This window comes from Strigops habroptila, chromosome 3 (assembly GCF_004027225.2).
Source record: "Strigops habroptila isolate Jane chromosome 3, bStrHab1.2.pri, whole genome shotgun sequence".
NCBI lineage: Eukaryota > Metazoa > Chordata > Aves > Psittaciformes > Psittacidae > Strigops > Strigops habroptila.
In genome coordinates this window covers 55,068,843-55,096,053 of record NC_044279.2, presented here as the reverse complement: position 1 = coordinate 55,096,053, position 27,211 = coordinate 55,068,843, and the positions used below count along the sequence as shown (strand labels likewise).

At 38.7% G+C, this 27,211-nt stretch overlaps 1 protein-coding gene across 11 annotated transcripts in view; it reads left to right on the top strand.

Annotated features, from left to right (window-relative positions):
- Positions 1-27,211, top strand: part of PPARA (peroxisome proliferator activated receptor alpha) — a 207,920-nt gene that overhangs the window by 30,695 nt on the left and 150,014 nt on the right. For all 11 annotated transcript variants that reach the window (XM_030480535.1, XM_030480517.1, XM_030480523.1 and 8 more), the window contains one exon: positions 14,668-14,837. The gene's annotated coding sequence lies outside the window, so the exon portion shown is untranslated. The remainder of the gene's footprint in view (positions 1-14,667; positions 14,838-27,211) is intronic.

The following is a 27,211-nucleotide window of genomic DNA, read 5'->3' as shown; positions in this document are numbered from 1 at the left end:
GTAGGTGCAGGCAGCTTCAATTTTAATAATAAAAGAGTTCACGTGGTTTTATAACTACAGCACAAATATTTTTAGAGTGTCAAATTAGAAAAAAAATAGTATTTTTTGAAACTGGTCTCAAAATTTCCTTATTTTTTTCCTATTTTTTAATTTTTTAAAAATTTTTTTGGTAATTTAAAAAATAGGAAAGTGCACTGGAAACAGTTGATCTGAGGAGCCAGAAAACAAGCAGCAGCAGCATCAAGTCTGTTAATTTTAGTGCTGGGGGAGCAGGTGGTGGCGCTTAGTAGCTTAGAGAAATACGTGATAGCATTTTTGTGTTTTACAACCATGGTAGGCCAAGATACTTCACCCTGAAGTTAATTCATCAGAGAGAGATCAGCTTGGGGTTTCTGTAAAGGAGATACTCTTAATACTGATTTTTCGACACAAGTTACATTATTCTTTCTAATACATTGTTCATGGTAACTGGTCATGCAGAGTCACAGTAGAATGGGTCATAGAAAAGATGTTGTTCTGGCCAGAAGATAAAGCTGCAGAAGAATTAATTTGTAGTTTCATCTGCAAGATGTAATGACCATAAAGAAGTTACAAATCTTGGTAGTGGTTTAGATGGACAGTTGTTTCAGTTCAGGAAATACTGTGTGTTGGTGAACACAAAGCTTCGACATGACTTTTAAATGCATTTGCAATCTTTTCAGAATTAGTCTTGCTGTTTATTGGAATTCAGAAGGGTAGGAAAGCTATTTAATTGCATCCGAGAGATTTTGATCACTGTCTTTGTTTTGCTGCCTGTACACAAAGAGCTCTGGTATATTTACTTCTACTTTTGTATATACAGCAAGTATTATTTTCAAAAGATTTTACTCTTTGATAAAATTTTTTTCCCCCTTTTTTGATATTTACTCTTCTCTCTGGTTGCAGATTTTTTTTCCCTTTCTTTAAAGAGAAGAAAGTTCTTACGATATTTTTGTTACCTTTGGCAGATGAGATGCATTGTCTGATTTGCCTATAGGAAAGAAAACAGTATATCCAGACTGGAGTTAGAGGAAAGTCTCCCACAGGTATCAGAGAGTTTTGGATTATACCCTCAACCAAAGTAAGACTAATTTAAAAACCCGATACAGGAAGCCTGAACTCAAATGACTCTTAAAGTGCATTTAAAGAACACTGCATGACCTTACATACTTATGCAGTTAGGTTTTTTACCTTTTTTTCTGATTTAATGCAAGGAGTGTCAGAGTCTTGCTTTCTTGTTTTAACGACCACAGCATTGGTATTCTTCCTACTTCAGTATGCATATATGAATTGCAGGGTGCATGGGAAGGAATTGATCACATTATCCCCAAATGGATGGAAACTGTTACAGGCCCAAAGGGCATGCACATATAAATTTTGCTGCAGGAGCTCATTGTGGGGTTCTGTTTTGTTTTTAATGCAGTGTGAAATACAGGGATTTTTTGGTTGCTTAGTTATTATGTGAATAACCATTTACATTTTAAAATCTATTAGTAACCGCTTTTAAAAAATAGTTTTTCAACTCAGTCTGTTATGAAGATAGTTACCAGTTTTTAATTGAAGGTTATACATTTCCCATTCTATAATTAATATAGAAGGAGGAATTAATGTGAACACATGGAAATTTTGTTTCTTAAATGGAGATTTACATTGATGGATTGAAGGTTTAAGGTGCAGATTTACATTTAAATTACATATTACATGACATTTACATTTTAAATGATACTAAAACAATTATTTCTACTGTCTCCTCTGTGCCTTCTGGATCTCTGTATAACATTATTTCATTTAAAGTATAACACACTCTACTATACATATAGTTCACATGAGATTGGAGTATTTTTTCTATGGATGCACTCGTATTTGATCTAAATAAAAATTAAGTTGAACATCTACTCATTTAAGATGCTATTTAGTATTTTATTTAGAGTGACAATTACTTTCTCCTCTGTAACACAAAATGCTCTCGTGGGGTGGTGTTGAACAGGGTAAAAGTGGTATCCATCAGGTACTTGGGTTTTTTTTACCCTAAAATGCTTTCAGGAGTCAGAACTCAGACTGTTGCTTAAGGCAAGCAGCTAAGGCATAGCACTTGGCTGTATATGCAGCCAGCTGGCAAGAGGATGCTCTAGAGTTTGTAGAAGAGGACAGCTGGTTTGGGAGAGAAAAGCAAACTGAAGGGTAGTTGTACCTGTTGTACAGAGCAGGCCAGTTTGGAAGTTAGGAGTGACAGCAAAGTAATTGTAACTTTGTGAGGATACTTTCATGCTTGTGGGAGGTACTGTATATACAGACACGTATTTGCTGGTGAATACTTCTTTAGTCTGTGACACTGCAGTCCACATCTTGCAATCAGTTTTAGCAAGTTTGAAGGAACTTTATGAGCATAATTCTCTTCCCAAAATAGATTTCTTTACACTGTCAGTTGGATATGGCTGATTTGCACCCATATAAGGTTCTGGGTTGGACACAGAAGCACTAAAATTCCATTATTGTCAAAATAATTGCTGCAAGCCTTTTAACTTTCAATGCCTGCCGAGCTGAATACATGAAAGAGTACACACCCGCCTGGTGGTGGATTGAACTTGACATGGAAAAGGGGGGGCGAGTGAGCCAGTATCAAATCCATTCATTTTGTAACTTTTCTTGTCATCCGTGTGTTCCTCCTGAGATACATTCTAACCTAAAATACGGATTAATTGAAAGTTCAGCAGGAAGAGCTAATAAGCTTTCCCAGAGATCAATCTGTGAAAAACCAGGCCTATGCTTTAACTATGTATCTTGGTTTTAAAGTTGCAAATAGTGGAAGAACAAATAGAAAAGTCTCGCAACTCAATTAACACCAAGAGATCAAGCTGAAAATTTACTTTGCCAGCTCACTTGCAGACTTTGTTACAGCTCTGTATGAGTATTTTTGAAAAATGCTTATAATGAAAAGGTTTATCTGGGTGATCAGTGCCTGTGCTGTCTAGTAGGTATTACTTCTAATAGCAATTAAAGAAAGTACAGCCATTTCTTACAGAGTGAATTTCACCTCTGCAAATGACTAGTTCAAAGCCTACATAAAGTTTAAGACCCATGCAGACCTCTTCAGATAGCACACACCTTTTTTCTGTCCTTTGTGTACTGTGAGCTACCACTGTAGAAACCACTGGGAGAAATACTGGGTACAAAGAATAGTTTTTTATTATGCCATCTGCAGTCTTGAGAGTTTATCTAGTCACTCTTCTATCTTTTAATATAATATCCTTTAATTTGTAAAACATGCGACTTAGACACGCTATTGTCCAGAAATTGGGCCTTGATGAAGTATTCATATGTGGGAGTTGGAGTGCCCATGTCTGGAAAAATGAGTAAGAAGTTGGGAGATTCTTTTACACTCAGCCTTGGGTGTAACAGTAAGAGCTTCTTCAAGTTTCCTCCCTTTTGAGTTTTGCATTTGCCTCAGCACCTCCCCTTGTAAGTTGGAGATAACTCTGGTGTTGCCTGTGAGACTTCTTCAGTAAGAAACAGTTGATGTTTGAATAAACCATGTACAACGTACACATGGAGAACACTTTGCTGAGAAGGGAGAAGTCACGGACTGTTTTGAAATGCAGTGCCTGCAGAATTCGAGGGGTTAAATACTGCTTTGCACAAGGCTGCATCTCATAGTCTAGATCTGTGTTGCAGCTGCTATTCTAGTCCTCGACTTCCTTTGGATGGAGACTTTCACTCTTAGCTGGAGGAGGTGATTCTTCTGCCTTCCCAAATTCGGTAGTATTCTCTACCAAAGTGGAAGGTGATGTGCTTCCTGCTTACTTGCCATGAGGTTTCTTTCATCACCACCCTCTTGTAAATGAGTCTATCTTATGCATTCATAAGTAATAGAAGAGATTGCAACACACACAGCATCTGCATGAGTATACCCCAAGTGAAAGTCCAAGTCTGATCAGAGCAGCTCGATAGGAATATGCTGTGAAATTGCCTGTCTTCTGGTTTAGGATTCTGCTGTACAAATAATTAAAAATCCAGTTTGTTGATAGCATCTTAAGGTTGTATGGGCAAGTTAATTAGATCATTGACTAAAAAAACCCCCAGAACAAAAACCAAACCAAAACCCCCAAACCTTTACAGGATACAAACGACTAAAACTTACATCATAACATTTTATGTGCTCCCTGCAGAATAGAAAACTGGGAGGGAACTTCTGAAAATAAAGACACTGACATATTTTAAGTCTTCTGTTTGCTGTTTGGTTGGGTTTTTTTCTCTCTCTGACAATTCTATTCTTTTTATCCTACTGCTGGCCTGAATGTAGTTGAGTTTAGGATTTATTTCTTTTTACAGCAGTCTGTACTCTGTTTGTACTAAGAGTTCAGTTTCTAGAAGACAGGCAGGTGTGCACGGTTCATGCAGCACTTGCATTGTATAGCAAATCACAGCCAGCTCAAGTGAGCAGGCTTTCTCAGTCACCCTGTCTACAATTTTCACTCACGTCAAGGGCACAGCTACAATGGAGAGTGCCCCAGACATACACGTGATGCACAGAGTTGGGAAGCAGACAAGGGTTTGACTGAGCGCAGAGAGCCACACTGGTTCCACCATGTGGACAGCTTCAAGCCAGCTAAAGCTGTGCTGCTTCAGTTGCTGAGGCGGCCAACTGTGTTTTAATGAATGCTGTAAAAACTGTCAGTTTGGGATTTTTTTGTTGTTTTGGTCATCATTTTGTTGTTTTGGTCACCCCCCTGCGCCCGTCGCTTTTTGTAAGTGTGCCTGTGACAATCACATTCTGCAGATGCTTATGCGTAGGACTTACTTTTGCACCCACTGGTAGTCCCAGACTGTTGCTTCCATGACCTCTGTCCCTCTCTCCTCTCCTACCACTGCTTCCCTTCTCTTCTCATCTGTAGCTGGTAAGGGCTCTGTGAAAAACAGTGCTTTGAACCAAAAGTGAAAATACAGGAGACCTAACACAAGAGTTTTGTGGAATGTTTCCTAGTAATGCTCTGGCTAATTTGAGAGCTTTATAGCCTGATTATTAATGGTGCTGAAAATCTTCAGGTGAGTGCTGCTGAGCACCAGGTATGTTCTAGTGCTTGCATTTAGGTGTCTCCAACTGGCTCATGAGTACTTCTGATAACCAGTCTCCTTATATTCTCTTTACCTGCAGTGCGAGAAGATTTCCGGTCCAAGCTGTGCGTAGGTGTCCTGAACACCAAGGAATGTAAGCTAGCCAGGGTAGACAGTTTCCCTTTTTGGCTTAGAGTATCAGTTGAAGTCAAATGGGAGAAGTTAGTGTGATAAACCTGAAAAGAAAAAGAAAAGAGACAAGTGTCCTAGCTTGGACGGTTAATTTGGACAGGGTTTGTAACTATCTAAGGGGAGTAAGTGCTACTTTTTTTTTTTTTTTCCCCCACCCTGTTTGCGCAAGTTTTCAAAACTTCTCCTTTTGATTTTTGGGTTTTCACCACTTTTTCTTTCTTTACTTTGTAGGTCAATTCACATCCAGTCTTTCTAAAATTAGTGGTAGGCAAGGCTATGGCTGCAGGAATTGTTTTGGCTTGTGCACCTCTTGTGTAGTCAGTACCTGCCTTTGGCTGATGCTCAGATCAGAGAGGAAGATAAAATGAGAAGTTCCCCTTTCCTTCTGCTCGGTAAATGGTATGCTTAAAATTATGAGCAAGTTTCAGCAAACTGAAGCAAAGATCTGGTATCATATTGTGTCACAGATGAACTGACCTGTTTTGAATGTACTTTTTGGGAAACAGAGGTGTTGATTGCTCCGAGAGTTCATTGTTAGAGAGAATGAGATGTGCAAGTATATTAGAAATCTTCGTTAGGAAGAAAATCAATAGCAAAACAATGTTTCAATCTGTAATCTCAGTAAGTAATTTACTTCTAAAAATCTAATTCTTCTCAGAGGTAAAACTTTTCTGTTGGTGTTTTATTGAAACACAATATTTGAATAGTAAGTCAGTGTTGGGAAGACTTTTGGTTTGGTTTTGTAAGAAGCCCTTCCAGTATCTCCCAAAACTCTTCACAGCTATATTTTTTGTGTCTGATTTAAAAAAAAAAAAAAAGGGGGGGGGGGGTAGGGGGAGGAATCTTTACAAGATAGATTTTAATTTTACCTTGCATGCAGTAAAAGGTTCCTCTTTAGCATGGAACGTACACATTACTGACTGTGTTTAACTGGAAGCCAATTTTTATATTGAGTGTATATATTATGAATAAATTACTATTATTGCATATTCTTACTGTGGATGACTGCTGCAAATAATGTGGTGACTTGAACCTCTGTAGGACTTTTGCTAAGAGTAACACTGTGAGGCATTAAACCTTTCCCTAAAAATATCTGGGCACTGAAAACCAGTAATGACATAAGATTTCTCTTTTTTTGAGAGACGGAAAAAAAATAAAGACAGCTGGGTGAAACATGTCTTTCTGGTGAGATAAGAGTTCGTATTTTATTTTGTCTAGCAATCAAGATGCATTTTTTCTTTTTAGGAAATAAAAATGCATCGTTTTGACTTCTAGTTTGAAAAAGCAGAAGCCCTAAGTTGACATATTCCACACGGTTCCATTTTTCACTAGTATTTTAATTTTGTGTTTGTATGTCATATTTTAAATTTAAATTCTGATGTTCAAATCAATTGCCTTTGTAAATTATCCTTTAAAAAGGAGAAAAAGACACCTTTCAGTTCAAACACGTAAAGTAAAGAATGTGACTGCCTGGCTGTTTCTGGTGAGAGAAAAAGCATGATAGCTTCTGTAATTGCAGCATCAAACCCTGAGTAGTTGTCTCTGTCATAGTATTGCGATGGTGCAAACATTGCTGGCGCTGTACTTTTTAGCAGGCTTCTGTTGTGTCAAAAGGTGAGAGAGGCTGCTATAAATAACTGTGATGGATTGTGTTGTAGCTAGTGATTTTTTTGGAGTTGCTACAGGAGTCGGTATGCTTTGGGTTTTGGTTTTTTTTTTCATCTTATATAGCATGCAATGCTATACCATTTAGTGTACCTTTATTTAATTTGTCTCATCTGTGACACAGTCTCTTTAAAGAGCTCAAGCTTTAGATTAAAATGTAGTTCTCAGGCAGAAAGAAACTGCAGTAAAAGTAGTTGTACTACTAGTTCATTCTATGATTAATAGCAAGACTTGCTTAGAAGTTAGTCTTTGATTTCCTCTGTTTAATTGTAGCCCTAAGTGAAATGGGGTTTTGATTTATAGAAAATGCAAAATTGGGTACAGAAAGTTTTAAATTACAGTAACAGTAAAAAATTTCCCACAATAATCATCCCATATTGTTTCAATTCAAAAGAGCCAAGGCTTGATTTGTGTGGGAAAGAACTCATAGCAGCCAAGTTCCACATTTGAAACTGGGGAGAGGGGAGGATCAATTACCATCTTTTGAGGGTATAAAAATATGCCTGAACTTCACTATGTAACACTTTTATCATACAGTCCCTCTCTGGAAGGGTGCTTGCTAATTAATTAATTTAGAATAGCTATTTTCTGACATGAATACCATGTAAAAGTAGAAAAATTGTGTTAGGACATACAACAACATTGGCAAAAAAAAAAAAAAATAGCAGAAGCTTTAGGAAAAGCAATGGTTTGTAATTGTGACTGAAAATTAATCTTCTTTTTTAATATAATATTTTCATTGTACAGAATGGTTCAGTATACTTTTAAAGTTTTAATAACTGTAGTTTAATAGCAGTAGCTTCAGTAACAGTGGTTTAATTCCTAAACTACTTTTTGGAAATTCTGCATGGCTGATCTTGCTTTTGCTTCGCCATGTTTACATTGACTTTTTCTTTCATTAGACCACTATCACTATGTGTGTTTACAGCACTAATCCTAGATGTTGAAATTGTAGGTAGTTAAAATATGTTCAGTATCATTGAAGCTGTTCTGGAGGAAATGGCTTTGCTTTAACAGGGCAAGACCGAATTCTGCTCTATTTACAGGGGTAAATTCTGAAAAACACTATTCTGACCCGTGGAGGTTTACATCTGCATTCCTGCGAATATGAATTTTGGAGCTTCATATTTGCTTTTTTGTGTACCAAAATACAGTCAAAAATAATTTTGACAATAATAATGCAGTTGTTACTCTCTTGGCCCACTTGCAGATTTTTAAAATCCTGCTTCACAGTCTCTCCTCACATACAGTTTTTATTTGGAACATACTGAGCTTACAGTTTGAATATAAAATGCTGCTTCTATTCCGTTTGATTTGGCATGACCAAAATTTAAAATCTAAACATGAAATGTAGTATTGACCCATTTATAAGCACTTACAAATTGTACTGCACTTCTTGGATAATTTATTGTAGTAGCATTTTAAAGTCAGGTAAGCTCTGCTTTTGTGCTATAGTCTGACAGTTTAATCAAGATACAAATTTAGAAACAAATCAGCACTGTCTTTTATATAGTGCCTCTAAATCCATGGTAATTGGTACCAGACCTTGGTAAAAGGAAAGGATCGCTGTTTCATGCTACCAATACCAGTGGGTGTTGCTCCACAGCTGCATCATATAAGAAGAGAAGATGCAAGAAAAATTAAAGGATCCCCACATGCATTTTTCTGTAATACACCTTTTCCAGAGTATGAGGTTGACAGAAAATTCTCTTGAATCCACTGTGTTAGCCTGCTGTATATAGTGCCATGTGTTCTGCACACTTTAACTCTTACCTTTTGATAGCACTAGTTTTTAAGTCCACTTTCTTTAACTTTGAGTTTTGAAACATCTAAGAAACCTAAAAGCCTGTGGTTAATAAAATCAGAGCAGGGGTGGAATACAAGTACTGCTGGTGCGTTTGGATTGTACTGATGTAAACTGGCTGCCTTTGGACTCTCTACAAAGGCCTGCTTTGAGTAGTTTTGTCCTGTCAGAACTTACCTTGCAGTGTCAGCTGCAGTGCAGGTTCCATTCCTGCTCTCTCCATGAATCTCTCAAGGATTCATGCTCAGCTAGAGCATATACGAGCTATAGACTGAGGCTGTATGCTCTGGCAGCACAGATGGAGTATTCTGTCATTAGGACTGTTTGTTGCCTGTTGGAACACACAGCATATTTCTACCGTGGCATCAACAGTTTCTAAGAACTGAGGTCAAAATAAACAGGTTGCAGTTGGATACAGGAACAGTCTGGGAAACAATTTAAAATTCCCTGCTTAGGCATAAGCATATTCCTAGATATGTGGATAAAAAGGCATTTTTATAGCAAGGGCTCGTGTTAATTTATGCTAGCGTATACAGATTAGCATAGATTTGCAGGGGAACAGTTAGTAAGTTTTCTATGGATATGGGCATATGTATGCAAAATGGACCTTGTTTTAAATAAATAAGCAAATTTAAACACAATAATCTCACACTGCTTCTCCCGGTATTTGTAATACTTTAGCAAAGCGAAAGTGATGCACATTTAAAAAATCCATATTTTAATTAGGCTTCAGTCTTTTCTGCACGTGTGGATGTCGCTAATTGCACTGGTGCACATAGTCTCTTTGAAGTCGACAGGACTCTTTGCAGGAGTAAAGCTCCAACGCTGACAGACAAGCTCTGGCAAACCTTGAAGTTGCTACTGCCCCAGACTCCCTGCTCCACCCTTTTATTGGGGATTAGTGCTTCCTCAGTGGAATTTGCAGAAGGGAACGTGTGCTCACACCTTAGCTGCTTTGTTGCAAAACCCACAGGTTCAGCTCAAACCCTTCAAAATGCATCACTTTCTGCTAAGCTGCAGCAGGGTGCCTCAGGTCTGTGTTTGCTGATTCAGCATAGAGAGCTGTAATCTCCAGCAGATAGGTGAAGCAGACCGCTGGGAAAAGGGACTTCAGTGTGTGACAGCAAGATTCACCAGAGCTCAAATATCAGTGCCCCTTCCATCATGGGTAAGTATTTACAGGGTCAGCTCATGTATAGACTCAAATTCCAGGTGAAATCCTGGCCCCAGAGAGGTGAGCATTGTTTTAGCCATGCATATCAGTGAAACCGAGGTTTAACTTGTAGTCTTTAAAAAGCCAGCAATTTTTTACATAATAGAACAAATACTTGTGATGATTTTGGCTTGAATAGAGATGTAAATAGATTTGCTTCCTGGCAGAATCAGCAACAGTCACTTTGAAAGGTTTACTCATATTTACCTAGTCACAGTTCATTTATAGCTAATGTAACTATCTCCTGTTTACTGAACTGCAAACACATAAGTGCACAGCAAGCTGCTAGAAGTTAGAAAATGTTCTCATGGTTTTGTTTCTCTTTGGTGGGCGAGTTAAATGTAACTCAAGTTTCAGTGGTTAAAATAAAAAAAGTAGGTTATTTTTTCCTTTTCAGAAATGAAACATTGTTGAGCTGTATGGCATGCATAGTGGTAAATAGCTAATGTGGATATGTGTAGTGGCAATAGTGAAAAGAGGTGTCAGGAGAATTAAGAGAATTTATAAAACTAATATGGAAAGATGTGTTTAATTCTTTAAAAGAAAGGGTAAAAAAGAAAGCCTCCCCAAATTCTTTGTGGCTGCCAGTTTAAAGCCATTGCTGTTCTTACCTTCCCATGTCATGAGGAGTTCAGTGGCCCATATTGTAGCCAGAGTAATAATATTATCATCCCTTTTTACCTTCTGTATGCTCCTTCTACCACAGTGACAGGGAGAGAGCACTCCTAGAAGCCTTTTTTTTATGGAATAATCTTTCTGTCTTCACCAGGTTTGATGTGTTCTTGTTGCTCTTCTGTATACCCCAAACACAGTATGTATGTTACAACATTTTTTTCCATCCTTTACAATGGCAAATCTTGTACATCCTTCATCCTAATCTACCATCTCTTTCCCACTCACAACTTCTGAGTCTCAGGCTCTTCACTGTCTGTGAATGCAGCTGGGAACACTCTTCCCACCCCCCCTTCTTTTAAGTTGGCTCTTGGAGCCCACCGCAGATGGTCTGTACCTCATGCATAATAAAGATTGATTTTTTTTTCTTCTCAGGCAGGTTTCTGTGCCTGTAAGAGGCAGACACTCTGGCAAGCTTAGACCTGTGTTTTTATATTTTTTTCTAAGCGAGCCTTGGGGGACTTGTTTGCCATAGTTTAGAACCCCGTAATAGCTTATGGAGCTCGGTAATATCTTGGTGCCAGAAGCAGGAACCGGATTTGTCCACTTAATCTTTTTCTTAGGGAAAATTACATATGTTAGCAAAATGAAGTTAGGGCACAGCTAGACAAGAAAAAGAAATTAAGCGAAAGCACTCCAGGAACTAATGAAAATTGGTTGCTTTAGGAGGGTGGTCTTCTAGTAAAAGTATAGCAGGTTTGTGCTAAATGTGTTTTGGAAGTGCTTTGGGGTGGTCTCTTAAAACTGTATATTCCTTACTACTCCTAGTAAGTTTTTAGAATGAGTTCACTCTGCACTATTTTTAGACTTGCGTAATAAAGTCTGTGTACCAAAATGTGCCCAGGACCTCATGTGAGAGCGAAATGAGCATTTTCGGTGTTGGATGGTTGAAGTTCTAGGTTGCTCAACACTGTTGCTTCCCAGTTCCTTCATATATTACTGTATTTATGTTATTATGCTCTGTATTATAGTAGTCATAAAAACAGGTACATATGTGGAGATACGTTTCATGGGTCTTGCTGTGCACGTGCTTTGATTTTCTGTTTTGTGTGGAAGCTGCCTGCCTGCCCAGGGCTGTTCTTGATCTCAGCGCTATGCTTTGGGAGCTGAGAATGTAGAACATACGCAGAAGAAAAAAGAAATGTAGATACATTTATACCAGCAGTTTTAGCAGCTGATTTGACCCCCATGAGAAAGCAAATATCAAGGTCAGATATGAGGCTGTACTTTTTTTAAAAGATCAGGGGAAAAATGTCCTGAACCCAGTTGGGTTTTGTTCATGATGAGGAATTTTGTTCCTTCTGTTTTGAATGTTGATCATATAGGAGAGTTACTCATTAGATAGTAACAATTGCAGTCCAGAATCAACTCATGGATTTCAGAGTATTTGCTAAAATACTTTGGGGTTCAAGTGCCTGAAACTGTTGGCTCTTAGAGAGAAAAAAAAAAAAAAGGCACCCTTTTTTGAAGGGCATGAAGGGTGTCAGAGTAAGGGCTCTTAGAAGTGAACAGAGCAAATAAAACCTTGTGAGAAGAGAGTAACTCCAGAAAACAAGCCAGTGAGGCAGCAATGGTCAGCAACACAGAATGATCATAGAGTCATTCTTCAGGTTGGAAGAGACCTCAGGAGGTGTCTAGTCCAACCTCCTGCTCAAAGCAGGGTCAGCTGTGAGGTCAGACCAGGTTGCTCAGGATTTCATCCAGTTGAGTCGTGAAAGCCTCCAAGCCTCACCAATGTCTTCTTGGGGCTGAGCAAGCTCAGTTCCCTCGGTCTCTTCTCCTAGGGCTAATGCTCCAGCCCCCTGACGATCTCAGGGGTTCTCCTCCTTGACCTATCTACATTGCAGTAATGCTGAGCAAGCTGATGGGTGACACAGGAGGCTTATATGGACGTTCTTGGGGCTGTCACAGGCAGGTCGACTTGATGGTTGTAGCCAAGACCAGCTTGGTGGCTGTATGTTAGGCATACTGCTCACTCCAAGCTCATCTAAGGTATATAGGTATTTTTGCTGACCATCAGCTAGAAGCAGTGTCAGGAGGTGATGCTATTGGCTGGCCTAGCCTTGGTCTTCACAGCAGATTCCTGGGTTAATAGTGTGGCATTACTAATTTCAGGTGTTAATTTAGAAAAATACTAGCTTGGATTCAAAAATCGTGACATAGTTTAAACGCTACGTTAAAACAACGCAGAATTTCTTTCGCTTTGCTGAGTGTTCTTTTCAGCTGCCGAGATACACATTTTAAGCATAGAGCACAAAGGTTAGAGATATACTTAGTCTTAAAATATTTTAAGTGTCATGTAATTGCAGAACTGCAGGAGCCAAGGCTTTAAGGACGATGCTGAGTATCATGAAATTTGTGATTTGATTTTTAAAATCAAACAACATTGATAAGATCAAGAGTCTGTTGCTTTTGTAAAGCAAATGTTCACGTAACAAGGATTTTTCTCTAATAGTGAACCATGTCTGTAAAGTTCTAAAATGATAGCTGCTATTATGTGCTCATCTGCTCGGCACAGTAATTAAAGTATATATTAATGCTTCAAGACATGCATTTAGACATATGGATTGAAATTAATTAGCATGCGACTAGATAAGCTTGCTGAGTATAACAGTATATATGTTGCTATAGGCAATGCTGTGTTTGTGTATTCTACATAGGTGCAGTTAAATTTAATGTCACGTGTTTAATCTTATTACATATTATATAATTATGAAAATACATTCAACTTTATTAAATATGTGTGGGGTTTTATTCACATATTTAACCTGTCTGGGACAAGCATTTTTAAAGGTAAACCTTGCACGGTAATAATCACTAAAGATTAAATTGTCAAGATACTCAAACAGTGCTCAGGGGTCTTTGAGCTGTCCAGAAGCATCTGTATGAGCAGGGCAACAGCAATTCCTGTCTCTGCAAGATTTGAATCATTTGAGATGCCTAGGTTCCACGTACACCCTGCAGATGGGGATGAGCCTCTTGCAGCACATCAGGCTTGGCCCTTCTCTCACAGAATGGATTTTTACCGACAGGTGATGAGCTTTGTGGAGGAGACCCTTCTCTAGTTAAAAACCATGGTAATTCTTCAGCCATTAATTAGTTTTATTATTTATTTATTAGTAAGCTCATGATGTTGATTCCACCTCTGGCTTCCTGAACACTGCACTGTGTTGTTAGGAAATCTCCAGTATGAATTTACAGGCTGTACAGTGGCAAAGTGAGGTGCTGCCACTATCTGTGACGTGGTTACACTTCATACTAGAAAACCTTTCTAATAAATAATCTGCAAGATGTTTGAGAAACCATTAATGTTACTCCTATACTGGACAATTCATCAGATCAGGTTTACTCTGTTATTTTACAGACTACGTGACTTGTAAGTCAAAAAGCAGATGTCTGTCCTTTCCATGTCGCTGAAATGCATGCAGAGTACAGTTCAAAACAATACCGCTGTCCTGCTTTACAATGCAGATAACTTCTTTTCTTTTACAGTTTGTCTCACTGTATAGAAAGCAGTTGGGAATATATGTGCACACTGCTCGATCTGTTGCTTTTTCCTTGTGATACAGTGCAGTCTCCTGACAAAGAGTGTCATTCTGTGCAGTGCGATCACGAAGCTAATGGATTAAGATAGAGAAGTATCTAGCGGCATGTTGATAAAAAGGACACAAAAAGAATAAAATTGTTGTATTGGGAATTGTTTGAGAAATGCTGCCCTTGTGAAGTTAAAATGTGTGCACTAAAAATGTCTTGTTCTTCCCTGCCTACACTTTGATATCGGACCTGATTTTTAAAAATGGATGTTTCTGTAAAACTTTGATTTTTTTTTTTAGACTTGCACTTCTGTACATACCTCTTTGTATGTTTGAGATCTAAATGCAGTTGTTCAGGCATCCTTTCTTTCACAGCTAATATTGATGATCCTGCCCAAGAGTTACAAAAGCAGAAAAAAGAAAGCCCTCACAGACATTTGCTGCTTCAGTTGATATGTATTTGCATGTTTCTGCATGGTGAAAGGTTTTTTTCTTTTTTTTTAATTGGTTTTTTTCAGTGTATCAGCCTGGACGGTCTCCCTGTAAGGAGTGTGAAAGTTACAGGAGAAGAAATACAGTTTAACACTGAAAAAGCTCTTCGTCATTCAAAACACAGAATGAAAGGAGATGAATAGGTTTTCTGTCACGCTGTCTGTGGGACTCCTAGAAGGTTCTTCTGAAACTTGAGGTAAGATTAAAAAAAAGAACAAACAACTTAGTTGTAAAGTAGAAGCTGACATGAAGCGTAAAGGTATAAAATGATACTGTTTGTGCATTGACCTCTATGCTGAAATGCCTGTAAGAGCAATACCGTATAAGAAAATTTCTATGCAATATTTATTCAAATAATGAAAACAGAAACAACAATAAGTTGTTTATGACCAGGATTATATATATGTGTGTGTATATATATATATATGAAGTAATTTTTTAGAATTCAAAAATGAAAGCCTATATTATGTTTTCTTTATTCTTTTGATAATATATGTCAAAGTGCAGAAATGTTTAATTATGAAAAATAAGTTGAAAGTATGAATTGCGGACTAGTACAATAACTTTTGGCTTACTTAGCTCCTGAGAAATAGCTGAAATATTTGCACTATGCATAGTTAGTGTCATTGCCTTGTTCTTAGTTGTTTTGTTTTGTATTCAGTAGTGGTATCCATTATCTTCCATTTGGTGAATTAAATTCTTCCAGTTTATTTTCTTATTGCTGTATCAATTTAGTACCGGTAGCTGGGGTGTCATCAGGATACCTTCTCTGTGTCTGTAGTCATAGCATTGCACATAAAAAGCATTTTCCAAGGGATATCGGTACTTTCTCATATACATGAAATATTTTTCTCCTGTTTCTGTTTTAGATCTTGTATACAGCTAACATTCATGCCAAAGACCTTGTTGTCTAAATGTGTATTTGGTACAGTTCTTAGCATTACAGGCATTTACATTCATGTCAATATAAAATGCTCTTATAGCCAGTAATGGAGTGCTCACTTTATAGCCTTAGGAATTTGGCCAGGGCATACAAACAATTTATTTTTCATTTGTTTGTAGTCAGACAAGTTTATAATTAGGACAGTAATGGGCATAAGCATTCCTGCAGCCTTTGCAGCTCATCTTTCTTGTTAACATCAAAGAGAATATTTGTGGTAGAAGACATAGCAGTCAGTAATAAGTGTGGGAGAATCAATAGCATGCAGACTTTTTTTTATGTCTTTTTTTTTTTTAATCTGGTTATCCCCTATCCTCCTATTGTCTGCGTATCTGCCATAACAGAAAAACATGCATGCATACTTTTTTTTGTTATCATTCCAAATGCTGTAGATAAAAATGATAGTTATACACTGGTATCACATTCTGTACACACCCCAACCGCCAGAGAGATTAATGAAAATGTGCAAAGACTTATACAACCATTATATCAGTGTCTTATTTCTAGAAATGGCTAGTGTAAATTACCCTTTTGCTGATGAATCCATTGCATCTACAGCCTGCATGGTCCAGCTATGGGTTAAAGCAAGAACATGTTAAAGCTGAGCAGGAATCCTGGAATAGATGTGATTACTCTGGTTTGCATTGGAAACATGTGGACAAATACGTTCATGCAGACAAGTGGCATAAAGTGGGATTTGTTGTGTTGGAGAACGAAGTCCTATGTGTGACAGACCTTTTAACTTAAAGGGTTGTGCCTCTTTTGTGTCAATTCTGAGAGTTGTGGTCAGCTGAAATAGCAGTCCTGAAGGGTCACTGGTGTGTAAGAGAGTTGCCAGCAGCACAATGTCTCTAAGGGCCCTTTGAATCTATGACTTGATTCCTCTCACAGCTTGGTGCAAAATAGCGTGTTTGTTGGCTATGAAACCCGTTTATCTCTGCAACAACTAGGGACATTTGTTTGGGGTGCTGTGTATCTGCTGGAAAGGTACTGGGGGGTTGTGAATTTCAAGGTCTTAAACTAATTATATAGAGTAATGACTTCCATTGATAAAATGTTACCAGCTTTCTGATTTTTGTCTTGGTTTATGTCTTTAATTATGTGCCAGTGGTGTTACCAAGCTGAGATTTGGGTGTGCATATATTTTACACTGAATTTAAAATGTAAATAGCTCACCAAAAGAATCTTCTTATAAAAAATGGAGATGCAGGAAAAATCAGTCTGGTTAAGGGATTGTTTTTCTTATTAAGAAAATAGTTGTTACTGCTGCCTCTCACAGAATCACAGAATGGTTTGGGTTGGAAAAGACCTTAAGATCATCTAGTTCCAACCCCTCTGCCATGGGCAGGGACGCCTCACACTAGATCATGTTGCCCAAGGCTCTGTCCGGCCTGGCCTTGGACACTGCCAGGGATGGAGCATTTACCACTTCTTTGGGCAACCTGTGCCGGTGCCTCACCACCCTCACAGTAAAGAGCTTCTTCCTTATACCTAACCTGAACTTCCCCTGTTTAAGTTTAAACCCATTTCCGCTTGTACTATCACTGCAGTCCCTAATGAAGAGTCCCTCTCTGGCACCCTGGTAGGCCCCCTAGAAGTACAGTAGGTACTGGAAGGCTGCTATGAGGTCTCCACGCAGCTTCAATTCTCCAGGCTGAACAGCCCCAACTTTCTCAGCCTTTCTCGTATGCATAAGTCAAGTAATAAATATATCTCTCTAGGGCTAGGCCACAGAATAAATTGCGAAGACTAAATTAAAATCTTCTAAAACTTGATCCTTATGAATTTTTAAAAAAGTATTCTATTCCAAGAACTCTAATGTATGAAGGTTTAAGTCTGTGCAGGTTGAAGTTAGTTTTTTGAGGAAGAAACCTAGCTAACAATAAAATCAGGTAATGCCCAATGATATTGTCACAAATGATTATTAATATACCTTTTTAGTAAGAACATCTTCAATTAATACAATAAATACTAGCCTTTCTTTTTATTGCTATATTGTTACACAATTTTCTCAGCAATAATATAGTTCATTTTGGAAAAACTAACCTTTGTGTCTTGCAGTAATATTGAGTACTCTTCTTACTGTTCTCTCATTCTGTTGGTTCTCACTTACGTATTCATAGGAGCATTTTGTAAAACATAGTCTTGCATCAAGAATTATTCTAATAAAAAGAAGTTTCTTCTTTTCACTGTCAGAAGTAAGAATGGCCTACTTCTTAGAAACTGTTAAATACATACAAGCAGAAAATCAAAATTAAACCTTATCAGTGAAGTTCTACTAAAAATGTTGACATCATAGGAAATAAAATCATCATATAGTCCAGATACATTTTCAGTGCTGAATTTTGAGGATTCTTGGTGTTGAAGCTTTGTATTTTTATTTACACCAGCAGCCTAATCACTACAGTTCAGAAGAGCATTAGCAATGCGTGGCTTTTCTTGACAGATGCCACAATGGAGATCAAATTACTTGGTTGCTTAATGTTTTGTACCTGTGTATGCAATTGATGGCAAAGCATCCTTAAGGATGCTTCCAACTAGTGGAAGCAGGGCTGTATAGCTCCAAAACATAGAATCATTCTTGTGTTTTGGGACCTAAAGCTCTTTCACCATGGACACGTACATTATTTCTAAATTAGACACATTAGTATTTCAGCTTATTCCCGTTGGCAGCTAATTTTTTTTTTTTTAATTGTCTTTGCTAAAGAAGCTGATTAAAAACTGGAAACCAGTTGTCTCTTTTTAGAAAGTATCATAATTTGTTAACATTATCATTTTTCTTTTCACGTGTTTGTGTATTTATTTCTTTACAGAGAGTGTCCAAAATCAGGGTAGAAAGGGCATGTGAAAAAGGTGCCAGTATTCTCATTTGGACTGATAGTATGAGGTTGCAGTTCATCAGCAATAGATGAACCTATTAATACAGTTCTTTTTATTGTATCAGACATCATGTTACTCAGGCTTTGGGCTTCTGTGTGGTTTTGATAGTTGCAGGGAAATGGATTTGAGAAGCATGCCTTTTTTAGTAAATGAAGCGCAACTCAGAATCAAGAAATGGATCTTAAAGTCACCTGCTATCTTCTCCACTAAGAAGTAGGCACAGTTTTAAATACAGTCATTCTGGACTTTATGATGGGGAATACCTCTGTTCGGTATTTGACACACTGCGGGGTATGCTATCTTGTATCTCAAAGCGGCAACTTCTCTGCCTTGGTGTACTTGAGACATAGTATTGCGTTAGTGCTAAAGTGGCCTGAGGTACATCCAGTTGAATAGACTACACAGCTTTAACAGTTTAGCCTCTCAGCAAATGGTTCTTATGGCTCCCTGCATTTTTTCCACCCATGCCCCAGGAGTTTATATGCACGCTCAGTGATATGGCTGGGTGATATTGCAAGTTTTGCTTATGTGAAAAGTATCAGATATGAAACCAGATCCCAACACTGGTGTTACTGCTGCAGAACACTGATCAGGTAAACTATTAAAGCTGATTTAAAACTCACCTTTGAATTTCACTGCTTCCTAGAGGTCTAAAATAGTGCTCTTGGACAGTTCCTAAGCACTCAGAACACCCACAGTCTAGTTGGAGTGTGACTGTAGCATCCAGACAGCCTGTAAGAGCCACGGAGGTGTTTGATTATGAACCTTCACTTTGCTCTCATTTACCAGTGCCTAGCACTGACACTTGCTTCAGACAGTCTGGCCCATTAGCACTCCTTAGGGGCCAGTCTTCAATTTTTCCTTTACATTGGACCTTGAATGAAGGTCCTTTCTTAAGGTGGCCTGAGAGGAAGGACATTTGGGGGATGTGCTTTTAAGAAACCGGGTTTAGATGGCAGCTAAAACCCTACCAGTTTTGAAGCAGTTATCTCTCATCTCATGTTTTTTAAGACTTTTGGCAATTCCAGCCTGATGTGCCCTTGAGGGGACTGTAGCAATTCTTGAGATGGGTAGCAGAATAGGAGAAGGTGATAAGTTGAAGATATTGAAGCCCATTTACAGGTGTATCTGGTATTCTTTGATTAAATCTAAGCATGTGATATTCAAGATACAATTCTTGTATTTTATTGGGGGTTTCTGTAAATTAATTTTATTTTTTATTTTTTTTTTAAATGAGAGAGAACTGCTGCTGCTATATGAAAATTCCGAAGTGCACACTGTTGTTGAAAAGTGCATTTAAGGACATGTTATTTCTAACGTAAATGTGGAACTGCTGGTCGCAGACACACAGACTGCTCTAAATTCATAGGTTCATACAGCACCACTGCTCTGACTACAAACACTGATTATAGGATAATAGTATAAAGAAAGTGCAGTGTGTCTTTTTCTCATTTTTAGATACGGTTTAACAGCTAGACATAAAATTAATCAATGCCATGCGACCACTCAGCTCTCTGTGGAAGAGCTCCACAAATCACCGGTGAGTCTAGGGCTACCAAGATGGTTGACGTAATCAGAAGGTGCATCTATAAAACTGGCTTTATAAAACCTGGGTTCAAGCAATTATCTGGCCTCTCTGCTCAATTTCACTTCTCTCAAGTATTACTGGAGAACAAAATTGTGTGTCCACAAAATTCAAATCTAGTAATCTGGCCACAGTAAAAAACTATTTATTTAAAAAAAAACCCAAAACCAAACCAAAACATAAAAGACTAAATATTTTAAAGTGTGTATTAGATTTAATTGTAACAACTGTGCAATGCTCAGACTCTGGAATGAAGCACTGGGACTGACATAAGTTGCTCTGAGTATTCCCTGGATTAAAAATTCTTGCTGCTTGGATTCTGTCATGAAATGGTTGGCATCCCAACAATCACGACAAATGTATATGTTGGCAGGGAATTAAAAATGGTGGTGCCTCTGGTTTACTGCCTGGGGATGGTAGACAGTTGTAGCTGTTACTAATGCCATTCTGTTGTCTGTGTTGCAGCTAATTTTTAAAACAAAGCAAGATTGGTCACACGTTCCACTTGGTAATAGGAACTGCTGTGTTTGATTTTCTTTGAGCATTTTCTGACTCTGGAGTTTTTGTGTACCTGCTTTTTTTTGTTGCTGTTTTGCTAATAAATTAGATCTGACTATAAGTTCTCTCTGCCTTTAAACTGCAGTAAGGGATGCTTGAAAAAGCATGATGCTCCTAAAATTTTTTCTAGAGGAAATACCTGATTTTTTGTCTCATCAATGCATTTTTACTTCTTCAAACAATTGAGCCTGCAGTTCATTATAGTGCAAGACTGGAACCCTTCTGATAGCTTATTTTTAGCAACAACTACGTTGAGCCTTAAAATCACATTTGCAAAAAGAAAGACCTGCACCAATCCCAGGTCTTAGCCCTTAAAATTTGCTGTCACTTAAGCTTCCAAAAGGGGCACCAAAAGACGGAATTCTAGCACCTTTGTTCTCCTGAGAGAAGACCAGTTGGATGTGAGGTGTTGTTTGGTGGTGTGGCATGACAATATTTCGCAAAACTATTTCAATTCTCACATCTTTGTTCACAGTATTTTCTCTTCCTCTCCTAAAGTACATTAAACAATGTTTTTACTTCTTTGAAGTGTAGCATTGTTTGGCTCAGGTACTTGGCCTGAGGATGCTGTGTCTGTTTTACTGTGCAAGTGCCTCTGTGTAAGTTTCAAAGTGTGACCTACTTTGAAACACTGGCTGTCATGTGAGTGTTGAGGGCTACCTCCACCTACGAATAGAGAGTCCATGGTCAGAGGGCACTTTGATGCTGTGCCTCAGGCAGGCGCACCCTTGATGGTGACTCCACAGAGCTTCTCAATCCAAGGCAGTGAGGTGCTCAGCACCTGCAAAGCAACTCAGCCCAGCAGGAGGGCCTGAAGGGGAGCTGATTTCAGCATTTTCCCAGAGCAGAGCCTCTGACTATTTTTCAGAGCTTATGTACTTGATTAAAACATACTTTCCCTTCAGCTTATGGAGCTGAGAAGCTCTTAGAGGCATGAGACAGGGAGACAGGCATGAGACAATGGGAGACAGGTTGTGTCTGCTGCAGAGTTGAGGAGCTGTTCTGCAGAAGAGAAAAATCATTCTGCTAGGTGATTTGTTAGGTTCAAGCAATGCTTCCACAAACCTTTAAGCAAGAATGTTTAGCTGCAGTTGGGACTGACTGACGCTGTCACTTCTTCTTAGGAAACTCTCCATTAGAGAATGTTGTATTTTTCTTAAACATGGCTGTTAGAAGCCTCGGAAAAGAAATGTAATTCTTAGGCAGGAGGGAAGTAAGGAAGAACGCTTCAGAAGATTTGGAGGTGTCTGTCAAGCTTGTCAGAGCAACCTCCTGACACAGTGGCTGTGGCAACCCAGCTGGAACTTGGAAAGAGGAGCATAGTTTGCCAGTTTGAAACACTGGATATTTTATTCTCATTGTACCTGACTGAAATACCCACATATCATATTGTAGTGAAGCTCTCTGAATACCCGTATTAAAATTGGCTGCAAAATTACTGAGCCTTCATGTTATTTACCTAACATACTGTGCATGGAAACATGGTTGACATGAGGCAGGTAGAGAGAGCGTGCCACAGAGAGAAAAAAATCTGATTAACAGCACCTAGAAATGGGAAAATTCATCCCCTGCAAGTAACCAGACTGCTAGGAACGCAAAACTTCCAGGCCAAGAAGGTTTTACTGAGTGTGTGGAAGAATTGTGTCTGTATATGAACCTGATAAAGGGAATATAAATGAAAAAATGAAGGTACAGCTTTTTTTACATTTTCATAAGACAAAATAAAAGAGTGAAATAAAATTGCCAGGAATGAATATGCAAACCCTGGTACAGTTGAGGAAAACATTTGAGGAAAATATACACGAGGTAGCAGAGGGATACTTTTCTCTAAGTCCCAAAAGCAAGAAGCAGAGAAGGGGATAGATGCTTGCATCGTGTTGCTGAGAATTCTGGCATGCATATGTACATTAGAGACATAAAAGATCTCCTAATTAGAGACAGGATGATTTGTGGGACATGTGATTCCAGTTTATAGGAGGAATTGCTGAGAAAAAGACATCTGACCCTAAAGGAATGAATCAAAGAACAAGAGCAGCTGAACTGTCCATGGAAAGGAGCAAAACGACGGCCACTCTAGTAATACACAGGCTATGCTTAAAATGAATCCAGGAAACGGAGCAGAGACGGGCTTATGAAGGATGCTGCTGTGGTAGTGTGCTGGTATGCTCCTCTGAACACATGCTGGAAGGGGTGTGGAAATCCTCATTATTGAAGTCTCGGTGCTGCATGCAGCCTCTTCTGTGAAAAAGCAGCTGTGCTTAAAGTTGCGGAGAAATTTCCAAGGTATGGGAGGAAATTCCCAGCAAGACTTAAGCAAATTCAGCATCTTGTAGCACGTGTCCACTGCAGACAATGGCTGCCACATACGTTTTCAGCTACTGATTACTACAACTGCATTTGTGCTACACTCGTGGATCAGCAGCCAGCTGAATGGCAGTGGGGATGGGGAGACAGCCAGCAAGGCACCGCTGGAAAGCAGAGGGCAGGGCAAGTGCAACCGGATTGTGGGAGGCAGCCATGCAGGAGCAGAGGCGAAATGAGACCAATACATGAAAGCAAAGTCATGTTAGGCTGGTAGGAATGGAGTCACAAGAGTATAATTCAGTGGTGAGCAGCAGGACTGCGCAGTCCTGCTGTGTGTTGTCTGGCTGATGCCTCGTGGGCTCTCCCATCCTGGGCCAGAGATAGAGGCAGAAGGAAACCAACAGGTAGTGTGACAGGGATTTGGCAAGGTGAAAGCAAGTTCTGCTTCATCAGAACAGGAAACAAGGGTGTTCTGGAGCTCAACCTGTATGAGGGAACATGAAATAAAACTGGTCCAAGTGGGTTGGCGGTGAAGGCCAGCCTTTAGGTGTCTGTGTTAGTAACCTCTCCTTAGTCACCAAATGTTTGCATGAAAAGCACAACAGCTGTCAAAAGGAAAGTTGTGACCCATCTGCAGTTCAGAGAGAGGAAAAGTAGGAAGATAATGTTTGAAAGAGGCACCAGGAAGTTCATCTATCTGAGCATGACCTGAATGTTACCCTCATTTTTTGTGTTTCTGTACACGGTTCTCCAAAGAAAAGCCAATTATATTTCAGAAGAATAGGGGCCTCTCTTGTCGTTATTCATCATGGGGTACATGAAACACTAACACTAAATTGTGAGTTAACCTTGTCCTTTCATCACGTATGATCATCTCATCACTAGGCTAGTGACTGCTCAAAGCTGCCTCAAAGTAGTTGGGCCCCAGACAACTAAACTTTCATGCATCAGCACAAAAGCAGCAAAGATGAGAAGGAAAACTGGTTGTCCCAAGGGACACAGCATAGTGGTTTGGGTAGTTCTGCTTAGAAAGTCACTTGTGGCTTTTATAATGAGGAACTTACGGTTTGATTTTTCAGACTTATTAGCTGTATATTTGTTTGGTTTTTTATTAACTTAATATACTATGTGCCACATTTTCTTTGGGGTATTGAGTCAAGTGATGGATTCATCCAGTTTAGCTCTAAATGCATGGGCTTTCTTTTTCATATATTTTTGGTACAGCAACTAATTTTCTGAGAATATGTGTTTCTGGCTAATGTAGAAAGGTAATGTAGTGTTTGTTTGTTCTCATTCTTGACCCGTGAGAATTACAGTTGTCTTCTTAAATGAGCAGACACAGTTGAACCACTTCAGTCTGTAATCACTGGAAGTTTCCAGTTCCCGAGCTCACTGCTCCAATGGAAAAGTAAAACAGGTTTTAAAAAGTCTGAAAAAGATATGGCTATTAAGCTAATACAGTATACTTCATCTAGCTGCTAAAAATCTTGGCTGTTAAAGTGATTAAATATAATTGCATCAGTGAAGGTGGTGCAAAAAAACCAAACCCCTGACTTTCATTAGAAGCTATCTTTAGGAAACACTGATTCTTTAAGTTAAAAATTATATGTAATTTGCTTTTTTATTTTGAGTAGTGCTTTGAAGATTGCTTAAACCCAGGAATATATAGAAAGAATAAATAAACCATAGCAGAACAAATACACAGTTCTGAAGTATTCTGCTAGGTTTCATTATGTATCTGCAGTACATGTGGTTTATTCAAAAGGAAAATTCAGCATAAACCTGAGAAGTTAATGGAAACATATTCAATAGTCTTAAAGATCTAGCCAAATAATAAAGATATTTGCAAGGAAAAAAAAACAAAACCCCAAAACCAAAACAAATCAACAAAGGACCAGCTAGGTGCTAGGTAGAATTTTCATTGAATGGAATGGAAGGACTCCCAGTAATTTCAGCTAAAGCTATCGAATTAATTCATTTTTTCCCTAATATTCAATTTGGAAGAGAATTTGTTCATTATTTTAAGAGCTGAAAAACAAAGTTGCTAAACTTTTTCTCTTATTTTCGTGTATTTTAAACCTGAGCTATGTAATGTCCTTAACACTACACAATCTTTATATAGGTTTTAAAATTTCACCAAGCTGTGTGATCTGAAAAAGTTCTTCCTAGGCAGTAAGATGTTAACAAATTAAGCAGTCTTGGTATAATGCAGAATGCCACATGCTGTTCTGTATCCTTGGAGCTGAACTGGATATTCGCAGATTTGGTTTTATTCCGTAGATTATGAGAAATTATATAAACTTGAAAGAGGACTGTAAAACCTCCTTCAGTGAAGCACTAAAAGTTACAGAATAGTCTAGATTTGTCACCGCCAATATTACAATTAAATATTACTGCAAGTATTTATTTCAAGAGCCTCGGTTACTACTAAGACAAAAGCGAGCCCGTTTTGCTTAAAGAAATCATGCATTCCAAATGTGTTCCAGAGGGATCGTCATATATTTTTTCTGAATACTCAAGAGAAGTGATAATTCTGAAGCAGAGCGTGCTATTGATAATGTTTCCACAGGGAAATGCAGTAAAAACATATTTAGCTGTTCACCTAAACAAAATTTAAGCAAAGTTTAAGTCCAGATCTTGAGGTGGTTTGTGGTGAGACGCTGAACTAAACTTAACACTGTCTTCTCCACATATAGGCATTTTCTGCTATTAAGTCATTGAAGATATTAAACCCATGAAAATGTGCTGATATTTAGGGCGTTTAATGAAGTATTCAAAGAATGTATGTTTGTAGATAAAAGGTAGATATGTACTATGCAAAACAAAGTGTGGATGATGAAAAAGGAGTCTGTTGTGAATTTATTATTCCTACTCTGCTTAACTATTTGCCTTTTATTTTGAGAATCCCAATGTGGAAAAATATTTTTATAATCTATGTTTGGCATTTTTGGCCCTCATGCGATTTTGATTCATGAGTTGAAATCATGTTTCCATGGAAATCAGCTGAATTGTTGATCAGCTTTGAATTTCTCCCACAAATTAAGGCAGCTGGAGGACATCATCTAGGCTGATTCTGTTCTTAGTGTTGCCCGTAGTATTTTACCTTTTATCTCACATGAATGGGAGCTGTAGTCTGGTAATGATTTAAGTCAAGATTCCCAAATGTTACTTTAACAAATTCTTTCGTATTGAGAAAACCACATATTCACCAAAAAAGAAAAAGATCAGTATGACAGGTACACATGTTCTTGACACTTTGGCAGCATACGCAAGCTCAAAAAAACTCTAGGGACAGCTGCAGTCATCATCACAATGACCTTTTTAAGTTTCTACAATCAGCTCACCTCATTTTTAGTGAGGTTGAGTTGCAGCTGTATAGCCTTCATTCATAGCCTGTTTCTCTTCCAGTTATTCCTAGGGTATTTGACAGACATGTTTGAGTTGAAAGGGACTGAGCATCATCCACATGAATACCCGCTGGACATTAACCTCCCTCACTACCTTCCTGACATACTGAGCAGGAGGAAAAGCAACGTGTGACCAAGGCTCGTCAAAGAGAATAGCAGGGGTTTTTTTTTTCCAGATTTCTAGAAGAGAGAAAGCAAGTCAGCAATTCTTTAAGATTTGTAGAGGACAGGACAGTGTCTGCAATGTCTCCTGGTGACCAGTGTTAAAAGCTCATAGAAGTGCTGCAATCACTTAATATGTGACCGTCGCAAGTTCTCAGGAGGGTACCAGGGTAATAACGGAGTGTTGTGATCTCTCCATATAGGGGTCTGGAGCATCTTTTTCATGAGGAGAGACTGCAGGAGCTGGGCCTGTTTAGTCTAGAGGAGAGAAGACTGAGAGGGGATCTCATTAATGCATATAAATATCTCAAAGGCTGCTGCCAGACTCTGTTCAGTGGTGCCCAGCAACAGGACGAGGAGCAATGGCCACAAAGTGAAACACCAGAAGTTTCACCTCAACGTGAGGAAGAACTTCCTTACGCTGAGGGTGGCAGAGCACTGGAACAGGCTGCACAAGGAGGTTGTGAAGTCTTCCTCTCTGGAGCCATTCCAAACAAGCCTGGATATGTTCCTGTGTAACCTGCTCTAGGTTGGCCCTGCCTTGGCAGGGGGGCTGGACTAGGTGATCTCCAAAGGTCCCTTCCAACCTTGACGATTCTGTGATAGCTCTGTGAAATAGAGCTACTCTGTTCATATGCTTCAACCTGACAACAGTCCTTGGTGATTTTGTCCAAAAGTGGAAGTTCAGTCTATGGGCAGTTACTGCCCAGTTGTCAGCCTCAAGTGGCGTCTTG